Source organism: Bacillus rossius, chromosome 1 (assembly GCF_032445375.1).
Source record: "Bacillus rossius redtenbacheri isolate Brsri chromosome 1, Brsri_v3, whole genome shotgun sequence".
Taxonomy (NCBI): Eukaryota; Metazoa; Arthropoda; class Insecta; order Phasmatodea; family Bacillidae; genus Bacillus; species Bacillus rossius.
Window position 1 is genome coordinate 299,893,770 of NC_086330.1, and position 13,694 is coordinate 299,907,463.

General features: G+C 33.4%; 1 long non-coding RNA gene across 1 annotated transcript; it reads left to right on the forward strand.

Annotated features, from left to right (window-relative positions):
• Positions 1–2,847: 2,847 nt before the first annotated feature.
• On the forward strand, positions 2,848–8,982 carry LOC134527826 (uncharacterized). Its single transcript, XR_010074294.1, has 5 exons — positions 2,848–3,223; positions 3,568–3,761; positions 4,174–4,306; positions 5,373–5,516; positions 6,229–8,982. It is a non-coding gene; the product is annotated as an uncharacterized LOC134527826 (long non-coding RNA).
• Positions 8,983–13,694: the final 4,712 nt, after the last annotated feature.

Here is a 13,694-nt window from a genome sequence, read left to right on the forward strand (position 1 = left end):
CAGGAATAAAATGTTTTTGTCCTCATGTGAAAGTCTTACACATTGTTCATGGACATACTGAAGACACTGTTGTCATAGTCGCATGTCAACCTGGCAATCCTCATCTCAAATATGACAATACCAACTCTCCTTAGATTGTTCTGTTGCATATATTTTAGACTTTTTGTTGTTCTTAGAGTTCCCAGGTCGTAGTTTCCTTGTCAGATTTTTATCCCCCTTTTCAAATGTTACTGTAGCCCTCTTTTTCAGAGTAGCACTGTATTTAGATATTTTCTTCTTTTGACGACCAGAATTTCCTGGTTCTTCAAACAAAGATTTTGTCACTTCAATAGCCTTGTAATTTAATGATTTCTTTCTGCTAATGGCTGTTTTTACTTTAATCTCAGGTGTATTCAAAATGTCCTGAAAATTTGTTTCAATTTCGTCTTCATCAGACTCAAGATCACTGCTCAAACTATCGTGAAGAGAGATGTCGTCACTCACTGAGGTTGATTCACTTGAAGATCTGGTACTGTAGGAGGATATGGTGTTTTTTCTACAGGCATATGCTATTGGATAATAACAAGATGGTAAAACAAGATTCAGTGATGAAGAAGAAGCTTGCGATTTTGGCAGTCTCTTAGATGGTGCGGTGCTACTAGCTGCATTGCCCTCAGGTTGTGCTATGGTCGTAGCTGCAGCTGTGTCATCTTCATATTGTGCTGTGGGTGCATTTGGAGCTGGAACTGCATTGCACTCAGGTGGTGCTATGGTTGTAGCTGTAGCTGCATTATCTTCAGCTCTATATGTGATCTCTGAAGGAGCAAAAGCTTCTTCTGGGAATATATTTGGATTGTAGGGAAAAATTCCGGCGGCTTTAAAGCCTGCAACAACATTTGCGGCCGAGGCAGCTTTTGGCCATACTGTTATGAATATCTTGCCAAAATCATGCTTCGTAATTTTTTGATTGTGACTGTATTGTTGTGTTGTCCAGTAGAGCATCACTTCATCGTCCCAAAATGCCTCGAAAGGACGAAAGCCAGACTTGTCCATCAGTCGCAACTCATGAGTAGTATTACTCGGTAAGCAAAATAATGTTATGCCATAGTTATCAGCTGCTTTCACAATACCAGCATCTAAATGGGATTTTGCTCCATCAAAAATAAGAACAACATTGTCTGGTGGCCTGTACTGCGAAAAGTGATGAACCCAATTTATGAAGGTGGCAGTTGTCATGCAACCTTTCACTGTCATTTCAATTGCTGTTCCACTAGGTAAGTTATCTTTCCATGCAAGGTTGCATCTTACACCTTTAAATATTACCATTGGTGAGATTACTTGTCCAATGGCATTTCCACAGGACACAATTGATACACTTTCCCCATGTTCTTGCATTATTAAATGAACACGCTTGGCTCCTTTTCTAGCAAATGTTTTCTGTTGCTTATGCAAGGTAAGTCTGCAACCTTACTCATCCAAATTGAATATAAGCTGAGGCTTGTCAAAAATATCTGACCTAGTCATTACTTCCTTCAATTTTTGAAAGTAATCATTCACGACAAACTTATTTAGTTTAGCAGCTCTGTCTGGGTTCATCGATTGGGCTTTTCGTTTGGCAACATCGGGATGTCTTCGCAAAAATAATTTCAACCACTTCCGCCCAGCACTTCCATGGGCGAAAGGAGCTTGAATTTTATTTGCTTCACAAAATGAAAATACAGTTCGCCGAAGGATTTTTGCAGTTATACGCATATCAGCTAGGCGGAAAATTCTTTTACACAATTCATTTTCTTGATACACAGTAAGATATGATGGTCGACCTAGTTTCTTAGTCACTGTACCTGTGAGAAGATTATTTCTAAGGGTTCTTCTGGGAATTCCCAATTCCTGGGCAGCACTCTTTACAGAAGAACCATCACTTACAGCCTTCATTGCTCGAGAAAGTTGGTCCTCAGTCCAAAATGCTCGTTTTTTCTTAACAGGCGCCATCTGAGGAAAAAAATACAGAAAACAGGAAAAAAAAATTAAGTGAACTACTAGCATTACTTATAAGTAAAACCATTATACATTTCTTTAAAAGCTTTAATTTGACACATGAATGTTGTGCACTGTAGTCTTTAAAGTGTACTTTCAAAAATTATTGTAAACTTATTATTTCCTTTGACTACTTTTGATATTCGGCTACTGGTGAAAAGCTACCTGGACAAAAAGGTGTGAGAGAAAAACGTTTCAAAAATAACCTACCTGGGAAAGATTGGATATCATCCTATTTGGCCCGACACAAAGATGCTCTTAGTTTAAGGCTAAGTGAAAACATAAAGAGATCTAGGAGTCAAATTACACCTGCAGGGCGAGCATGGTTCTCTTTATCGCCCGTCATAGGGACGACGCGTCATCGGTATGACGCTTCGCCACTAAAAGCGAGCATGGATCTTATTTCGCCTTCCAGCAAGACGCCTTAGCCACGACAGGCCCATCATACGTAAGGCGCGATGGTTTGCCCGCCGTCCCCCGTCGTAGGCCTGTCATAGCCGTCATAGGCAGCTACTTTCGTCAAAGGCTTTGTAAGAGAACGGGGAAAAACGGTATGATTATGCTTAGGCATGTCTTATTTATTGTGTTTGAAGTTGTTTTCGTTATATATTTAGTTTATTTTATTTCTTGCCCATGAAATTCAGTTCGCTTGCTCATGTTATTATCATGAAATTAGGTTACCTACTTCAATGAATGTCAAAACCTCCAATTAACCTATAAATGCTTGTATATGACGTTAAAAATAATTGTTTTTTACGATGCAGTATATATGGAATAACAGTATCGAGGTTAAAACTTAAATAAGATGCTAATAAAATCATAAAATTAAAATAAATATACATACAAACACAAACGTAGCAAGTTTATGGATTGTGATAATGAGCTAATTATAACAAACTATTGTGCAAACATACTTTTGGCTTGTGTTATATAATATGTCAAATTAATTTTTACAGTTAACTTGTTTTAGGCACAATGGATTTTGAAGGATGGGGTATTATGCATCTCGTCCAAGAAAGAATTCGGAGAAGGCGCCAACGTAACAGGCTTAGGTTGTATCGTAGGCAGTTACGGGACAGCTTCAACCCATTTGAGTTGCGGCAAGTGGAATTCCGTACTCTTTTTCGAATGGGTATGAGAATGGCATTTGAGCTTGGTGAAGCGCTGAGACCGAATCTTGAAGGTCAGCGAAGTACCAGTGCACATCCAGGTACGTAACCTACATAGGCCTAAATGAATTAAATAACAGTATTTTTCTTTAGGTGTTTTTAGGTGATTTGGTACCTACATTTTTAAACTGGTGGGAAAAGGGAAAGTAAATAATTAAGTGAATGGTTTATTAGGTTAGGTAAGCTGAAATTATGTAGAACATTCCTTAAAATATTTTAATTTACAAATTAAACATTTTACTTCATTTATTATTCACTAGCCACTGTTTCTGACAATTACTAATCAATTTCTGTGTTAAAACTACTGTGTTTATATTAGTTTCATAAAAGTTATTGCTTTGGCTATCAACAACGTATGTGATAAAAATCAATTTATTAATTACAGGTGTTAGTAGCGGTTCGGTTTTTTGCCACTGGAAGCTACCAGCGAGCTGTAGCACAAGATTTTGTACTGGCAGTCTGCCAGACTGCAGCAGGCAATTGTGTGCGACAGGTGAGCCAGCTGCTTAGTGGAAACTTTGCAGCCCTTTGGATTAGATTCCCACAGACCTACGAAGAACGGGAGAGAGTGCAGAGACAGTAAGTATATTCGTAACATTTATTTTCACTAATGTGCTCATTGTAAATACATTTGACTGTAATTTTCAAGGATTGGGATACTACAGAAAAAAATTAACTGTTTTTTAAGTTTCCTACAATAATTGTGTTAAATAATTACATTTTTAAAATTAATTACATTGATCTAACCAACTGTGCACACCATTTTAGTATTTTTTTTATTTTATAGTATTATTTATAGTAGTTTGTGTATTGCAATGGCTTTCTACATAACAAGCTAAATTTTAATGCATTTTCAGATTTTTGTTTGCTTTCTTTTCTGAATAGGCCCTCTTCTAGAATTTCAGCTCTTCCCCATTATAAATTTATTTTGTATGTTTCTCTTACTTTTATATAAACGATCAAAACAAAATTGTTTTAATGTTTATTATAGGTTCGTAGCAGCTACTGGATTTCCAGGCGTAATTGGTTGCATCGATTGCTCCCACATTGCGATTGTGAGACCTACAGCTAATGAAGCTGCCTATTTTAATCAAAATCGCTTCCATTCCATCAATGTCCAAGTGGTCAGTATCAGCTTTTTTTTAATTAGTTTAAAGCAAGTGTTTATGCATTTGAATAATGTCCTAAAATATAAAATTTATATATGTATTGGCATGCTGTAGATAGGCATACATACATAGAGGGAGTTAGTTTTCTATTTAACATTAGTTGTAGTAGTAAAATTGTGTTAGGTTTTTTTTTTTGTACATCTAAATTCACATTCACACTTAACAGCTTTTGTATTATACTTGCTGACTTGTACCTCACATTCTGCTGATTATTTTTTTATTTTGTTTATTCGATGATTTAATTCTAACTTATTTATACACAGCCATACACACTTTCCATAAATCAGAGCAATGCCATCTTGACCAGGGGTGCAACAACAGGGGGGGGGGGGGGGCAAGGGTATTTTGCCCCCCCTCTGAAACCTTGAAGTGGGGGCAAATGGGGGCAAAGAAAGTGCTGTGTAATCAATTTTTTGATAATAAAACTGCTTAAATAGCACCATTTTCCACCTTGAAATACAAATTTTCCTGGGGGAGGACCCCCGGACAACCCGCTTCAATAGGGGGGGATCGATGATTCTTTATAAAATGGTATATTGCCCCCCCCCCCCCCCTGGAAATTTAGTTGTTGCGCCCCTGATCTTGACATGGATCTGTTACCTACTAAAAAATTTCTTGTGTGTGTTTAAATAAATATATATGTAAATAAAATTTTATATTTATACATACAATTTATACAGAGATTATATATACATAGAGAGAGAGTTTTGTATTCAACATTAGTTGTAGTATTAAAATTTAGTTTTTCGTGTACAGCTCAGTTCACATTCACATTTAACAGGGGTTCAGATTTTTTATTTTATTTCGTGACTTCTACCTTACACAATTCTGTGTAGGACAATGATGGAACTTTTGTTCGATAAAATTTCATACTTCCTGTGGCAGTGCTTTTTTTTAACCTGTGAGAAAAAGTGTCCTCTTTGATATGGTATCAAAAAACATTTCCAAGGGAAAATTTAAAGGTATATACATATGTAACTTTAATGCTACACTATCCCAACATTGCTTCGTCTTTGTGCAGGTGTCCAGTTACGATCTTAGGATACTGCACATCGACCCACGAATGCCGGGCTCTTACACGATCAGTTTGTCTTCAGGTTTGGGAACCTGAGGGAAGCACTGGAGCAACAGTATGCCAGAGGGCTTCGGAACTGCTGGTTGTTGGGTAAGTTTACTGTATAAATTTCCTTCATTTGACTACCTTGTTAAAATGCAATAAAGTCTTTATTCATATTATTTCCGAGAAGTTTAGCACAATATTGAATTAAAAATTAAAGAAAGTTAAACTTTAATATTGAAGCTTAATACATAGATATTTTATTATTTCAATTTTGAAATCATTGACATGTCTGCTCTAAAAATGTAACAGATTTGTATACTTTGTATTTTCAAACAGAACCAAGTTTTGTTCCATTTCGATAATGTTTAATTGATACAAAAGTAATTTACATCATAATATACTTCACAGACAGAAAGCAGTGTTTGAGCGTAATAAATCTGCATTCTTGCTTGGTTTTCTTTGGTTTATTAGCTCAGTGTTATTAATGTTCAGCTGATGCTAGTCAGGCATGAAATTGGCCAGTTATGATCATAGTAAGAACGGTTAGTTATTTACATTAGAAATATTGAAAATTGCTCATAGCTACTAAATATAAAACAGTAATTTTCCAACTGCCATGATTCTTGTTATAATTATGTTTTAAATCATAATTTCCTAAGTCTTGATAGCGTGTTTATGATACAATTTAAAATTAATCAAAAATGGGAATCAGAATTGAAAGTTTCCTAACATAAATTTTGGTGTTTGGCCAGTTCTGATTGATTCTGTCTAGTACTGCGATGATTGTGAATGTATTCCACAATTGTTTTTTTTCTAGGAGATTCTGGCTATGTACCAGAGCCATATCTTCTGACTCCAATTAGAAATGCTGAGGCAGGTTCAGCGGAGGAACGGTACACACGGGCCCACTGCAGTACCTGCAACTGTATCGAGCGTTTGTTTGGAGTTATGAAGACTGAGTGGCGATGTCTCATTAAGGACCGCGTTCTTCATTACAGCCCATTGACAGCAGGGCGCATAATTGTGTCTTGTGCTGTATTGAACAACATGATGAGGCATTATAGAATTTTGGAACCAGATGTGTTACTTGATGAACATATTGAAATTTTTGAAGGTGATGTTGGAGAACCTGCAGCCAATGCATTGAATGTGCGGGCCCAAGTTGTTCAGCGTCACTTTCAAAATTAAGTTTTGTCAGGTTTTCACGTAAACAATTTTTCCAATTTATATTATTCATAGTAGTAAATTTCCAATTCGTTTCTTACATTAGCATGTGCATTTATCAAATAATGATGTTACAAAAAACCCAATAACGAGTAACTATTTAACTGTTATTAAATGATTTTCTATCACAAGTAATCAAAATGTAAAGTTTGAGAAAGTATTCATATTTCTTTCAGTTACAAGAAAATATTCTAATAATAAGAGAGATTTACGAACCATCTCGTCTATTCATATTTGATTTAATTATGTTATTTTGAAAATCTTTCAAATCATTGTTAATTGTCCTGAATGACAGAAGTGTTAATCCCAGTTATGTAGTGTATGACTTATTTTTTCTTTTTAGTTTTTTCTTTACAGAGCTTACTGACTATATAAAAGTAGTTATACATAAATTTGATATTTTTTTAATGGCATTAATGTAGATTGATTCATATTATTTACAGTAAGAAATATATGGCCTTTTTGTGTACACATGTATGTGCTATTTTGAAAAACAACATCTAATGCACAGTACATTTACTTCAAAATAGTAATAAATTTTGTCTGCAAGTTATTTTTGTTGTAGAATGCATAGGGGAAGGCAATACAATTCTTTTTTTTAATTCAGTGTCTTCCAAAACAGCTTTATTTACACATTCGTGACCAAATGAGTTCATACTTTTGGATATTAATGGCAGCAACATAAACTGTAGTTTAGTTCAACAAGTTGACAAGCATATTTACTCTAAATATCCTCAATAATCGAACCATTATTTATGTTTATTTTCTTTTTGTTGTAGAGTCTGATTTGTCATAAATCAATACAGCGAGAGGGCTGCTACTGTGTTACATAATGGTACAGGATCGCGACAAAACAATACAAATAAGTAAACTATTTTTTTATGTTAAAAATTGTATGGATTTTTGAACTGACCACAGAATATTTGTGCAACAGTTTTTTGTGTTGGTAGTAAAAAAAAAGATTAGATTATACCTGGCTCGTTTAAAATTCCCAGTAGCACATGCAGATATTCTAACTCCATTATTAGTTTTGAGCTTTAAGTGCTGTAAATGTCATGTACATGAATCTAGTAACGTTGAGTTTGGTTTTCGCATACAGAAATATCTGAAACTTATCCGCACATAGCCATGTAAGGTCCAACAAGAAAATAATATTCTTAAGCCCATTACCATAAATCAAGAATATGAATAAAACGTGCACTGAATTTTTCACAAAATTGAGTAACTACTTATGAAAAGTTATGTTAAAAATTTGAATACGCCCTGGGCATAAATTGATTTTTTTTGCAGAATTTATATAAATTTGTAACAATAATCCAGTCTAAATAAATTTAATAAAAATAACCTAATTTTATATCTACTTTAATCAATATTAATTGAATGATAAATTGCTAGTCACATTTGAAATTTAATACTATCACAATCCTACATTAATTTATGTGTTGACTTTTGAAAAATCAGTAGTCAATTTTATTTTCTCTGTGGAATGACATTTCATATATGACAATCAAGAAATTTATGTGACAAAATCAACTTATTTTAGTTAACATAACATTGGGTCTGTAACAATGCAAAGCAGATATCAGCATATGGGGATTGGCAAGTTTGGAAAATATATTTCTCTACATGGATTAATGTTAGTCATGTGGAGAGCTTCAATAATACAATTGAGTTTGAAGTTATTTTAGTATTCGAGAACACTAACAAACTATATGAACTATTGGCATTGAAACAAACCTCTCTGATAATTCGATGTTTCACATCCTTTGTAGACTTATTTGCTGTGAACTTAGAAAGGTGAAATAATTAAAGATTATTCTAACATTAGAACATTTAGGCAACATGCAGCATCGCCTTTCTGGGCGTGAGTTTGTTAACATTATCTCATAATGGCAAGATGCATAGTGCAGTCTGGAGTTATTTCACAGATGTTGGCAAATGTGATGTATGTAAATAGTTTTTTCTAGTGTCTGTGTGGTAGCTGATGATATTTAACTCATGTCTGCACTAATTCATTACTAATTAGGCACTTACCTGTAAAAATCAATGTAATTTTTTTGAATGTACGTGGTAATGACTGCTCCACCTATCCCAATTATAAAAAGGACAGTATGGTAAATTGCAATGATCATTGGCATATGCGACACTGGTGGGATGGTAATTTTTAGTACCCTTCAACCTTATTAAATTTCACTGTGCCATTTCTGTGTTATGATTTTCTCAGTGATGTTCGTAACACAGATTTCTTTTACGAAACTGGGTACCTAAGGTGATGTTATTTGCAATGAAATAAAGATATTGTGTCATATTTTAGGTTGTTAATTTTGAAAATAGTACTATCAAAACTGAATCTGCAGTACTTAATTTTCCTGAGACATGTTTTCAATGTATGGTATTTGACTAATCTACTGACAGTAAATGCCAATTTTCTATCTAGTGTTTTAGATTATAAAAAAAAATGTTTTGGAAGAACACTTGTTACGGATTAAAAAATAGCAAGTACTGGTTACTAGAACAGTGTTACAAAGTGAGATATAATTATTTTTCTAATTTTGATTGCTAAATAGCAAAATTTAATTCATTACATGTTTTGGTCACTTACCAGATGTTAGGTTATCAGTGGGCACCTGTGATACACCTCAATTGGGTTAGTTTGACTGCTAAAGCTGAGCTATATTAACAAATTTGGAGAACTCATTGTGATCGTAGGGCTGCCAGTGGTTACAATATCAACAATATAATTCTTCCATAAATAGAATACATTGAGTATTGTTTTATTATTTGATTATTTCTATTTTGATATTTGCTATTCATATTTTTGTCTTTCTTTTTGAGATTACAGAACTGCGGTGCCCTTTAAACCTTTTTTGCCTTTAATTCTCTTGTAATGTTTTTTATAGTTTCAATGTCTCATGTGTTAAATAGCAGTAAGGTTAAAGCTGCATATTATATTTTTTATTAATTGGAATGGACAGTATAAATAGGTTTTGCAACAGTACTGAAGACAATTTTGTTTGTAAAAAACAACTATTCACATTTGATTTGAACTTTGCACAAATAGTCATTTTTAGCTTACAACTTTGCTTAGGAATAAAAAAATTAACATTAGCATGATTTATTGACATTTAATTACAGTGTTCAGTTGCCATCATGGCAGTAATTTTGGCTAGTTACTCCTGTTTGAATAGTTCATTATACTAATGCATAATAGAGAAAATTTTCATTTCATGATAGCTGTTGGTGTTTACCTATTGTTCAGCTGTGCTAGAGGCAAGTATGGATTGCTGTAATAGTCACTTGATATACTAATTCATACAAGACTGAAAGTAATTTGTAAATTAATGTTTCACTTATGTCATGTGTTCTATGAATGTACTTTATTATTTATTTTTGGCACCACAATGATAAAGATATTCAGTTACATTTGCAAAACAAAATTGGATCATCAATTATATAGTGTTGTTACTCTGTACATTTAGATTCCCATAAAATTTTCAAGGTATGAGTTTAACTTTCATGTATTCTTTAACTGATTATAGTATTTTGAAAGTTGTGATTGATAAAGTGTTGTTTATTTAACAAATTTTCTCATGCAATTTGAAATTTTTTAAAACATAAATTGCATGTATTGCATGTAAGAGTCTGAGGTGTAAAGATGATTGTTGTTATAAAGATTGCTTAATAATTTCTTATAATTTTTGTAACATAACATAAATATATATATATATATTGCTTACTTATGTAGGAGTTATATCTTTTCTCATTCCAAGTATGCGTTATTCTAAGGTTTGGTCTTATTCGCTATGTTGGATATTTTATTTTCTTGTTATAGCTATTATTAAAGGGGTTTTATCGTCAATTTATCATGATAGCTCTCATGTAATTTATATTACACATTTACAGGACCAGTACTTAAATAATAGTAATTCTAAGAAAATAATATAATCATCATGGCTTGAAAGACCAAGCATAAATTGTGTGCAATTGTACCTTTCCTCTATTTGTTTGTAAAAAGTATAATACATAAACATTCCTGTGATTGGTGTAGCACAAACGTAGGAAGTTACTAACTTTCTGCAATAAAAACCATAATAGCTGTTAATTGATATTGTAAATGGAAGAATACAATAGAGAAAACTTTTACAAATAGCGACATGCAACATATAAAAATGTGTTTCGACCTAATGTTCTCAAGACTCATAAATTCATAGACTGCAAAAGTTACTCTGCCAACAACTATGAGGATGTAAAAAACCTTTGCACACACAACAAATGCAACATGCATAAAACTTTTAAATCGAAGAAAAATAACCTTGTTAACTTGAAGCTATACAAACTACCTCTTCATTCAAGAAATAATAATTGCTAAGTAAATAAAATTATATCTTTATTATTGCACACTGTTTCTGTTTAAATCTTAGTTCTATTTACAACTTAAAACTTGCATCTTAGGATGCGAGCTGTGATACAGCTGATGCCAGCATCTCGTGTGCTGCAGTAAACTTCTCCAGTGCAGTGGCCATCCTCTCTACATTGGCATTCAATTTTTTGAGTTCACCATTCATTACCTAAAACAAGTGATTGTTAGATTTCTGCACAGTTGAGTAAATACATTTTATGCTCCGTAGATTTTATACTCTATTGCTTTCATAGTAGTAGCTTTAAATTATAAACAACGTAAACAAAGCCCAAATGTAAAACAAAATTATTTGTGATACATGAAAAAGCTGGCTAGCAGTTTAGGACGAGAGCCTCATTAAATAAAACTAAATGTTTGTCAAATTATTGATTTAAATCACCATTATAATTTTTTTAAAGGCTGTTAAAAAATATTGTTTGTCACTTACTTCATAGTTTTGAAAATGTTTTTCTTGGGCCTGACAGAAGAGTTCCGCAAATTTGTCGTCATTTTCATTCATGTTGGTACCTGCTAAAATATATTTTTATCATTGTTCATTTGGAACACAACTGTATTATTAGAGAGTTTATCTAGTTCGTAAAGATCATTGTGAAAAAAAAAAAACTTACGTTTTGTTTTCTTTCTTGGCATGCTCACACACTCTACAGATCTTTTTTTCTCCTTTGGTGTTGTAGCATTCTCTGAAACTAATTGCAGCTTTTTATTTTACATCCATGTCTCACAAGAAAAATTGTATTGCATCACATATAAAACTTTTTGGTTCATTTCTTATATTATTAATTTTCACCTAAGCAGTCTGGTAAACCAACAAAATATTAATAAATTAACACTATTGGCCATTTTTAAAAATAGTTGCTTTCGATTATTATTCTTTAGAGTGTTACATTGAGAGGTGATAATAACAAAATCATATTAGTTTTGCTTGAAAGGTTATTTATTAAAAATTTTGTACACTATAAGTTTTGTTTGGATGATTTGTAAATGAAAGATAATACTAATAAAGTTCATTCTAATAGTGACAAGAAAGTCTATCATTAACCTCTAAGTTTGTGTAGATATGTACCTGGAATTGGTTTTTTCAGAATACCATCTTCGATAACAATTTCCATAGAACCATCCATATTTTCTAGTTCTTTAATATTGATTGGTTCATTTTCAGTGTTAGTTTCATATGACAGTTTTTCTTCCTGGTTTGATTCCTGAAAAATTAAATAATGGAGCATATTGAGGAGCAGTTGTATCTCCGACAAAGTTTCAGGCATGGATGCCATTCAAACATCTTTAGGAAATTTTTTAATCAATGTTATCGAGAAAGCTTGTTTCTAAGATGTAAACACCACAAATTATGGTTATGAGAGAGAACTGTGTTGATACTTACAGAAACTAAAAATCTTTGTCAACGAAGTTTGTGCAACATATAGAATAAATTTCAGTTGAATAATAACAATAAAAACTTGAATATGCAGTTCTTATACTACTCAGAATGTAATGTTAAATGTAAATTATAGTTTTCAGTATAATTTGAATTCTATACCCATAGAAACTAAACATATTTTCTAAAGTCTTATTTTGTTTCTTATTTTTTTGAAGTTAGTTTCATTATGAACATAATTTCATAAATCTACCTGCACTTATGCTTCGATTTCATAGAAACATCAATAAAATGTGCTGCATTACATGCCATAAAAAAGTTTAATAATGGTCAATGTGTGTGTGGCTGTTCTTTTTTTACTGTCTCGCTCTTTAAAAATAAACATGCCTATGTTAAGATTCACCAATCTTAAATTACATTCAATTTATTTCAACAAGGTTTCATAAGCATACCAGACCAACACTAGTCAGGCCACTGATGCCAGCGCTAGACTCAAGGCCTAGCACTGCAAGGACCTGTCTCTCATAGTTGGTCAATTTAGACTCGACGTAGGGATTTCCCGTGGCCGCGTGCTCCAGATTAATTGCTGCATTTTTTGCACGGGTATTCCTCTTCATGTCACGCCACACCTTTATAACAGACAATTGGTGTTAGTATATTGTAGCAAGAATAAGTTATGCAATAAATTTATATAATAAATATATCTGTAAAGAATAAAGTTTTATGTGGGCAAAAATTAGTTTAAAATAAGTTGTAAGGTGTTTATTAATACATACTTTTTTCCACTGGTCCACAGTTTTTTCTGGCCCCAGCTCATTAAGTTGTTTGCTGACAGTCGACCACATTTTACTAATGAGCTGTAGGCCTTGTCACTTACCTTGAAGTCATTACAATAATCCAACACACGAAATTTCCGTATAAACCTACAATCTTTAAACCACGTGCTCGTCGGGTTAACAATATTTTGCGGTTGTTTGCTATTGGTTGAAAACAGCTAACAGAGTCTCCAACAGAAAAATTCAGCACGTCCCTCTTGAAAATTCACTACCAACCTCTGCATATAATGGAATGCCGAGCCGTCGTAGGTAAGGCGCCTTAGCGATGACGGGAGAGATATGACGATGGGATCCGTGCTCGCATTTTCACGCGGCCGTCATAACTCAGCCGTCATACCGGTGACGCGTCGTCGCTATGACGGTAGCGAGCGAAAGAACCATGCTCGCCCTGCTGAACTCATTGACAACTATTTCATCGAGCTCGAGGAATC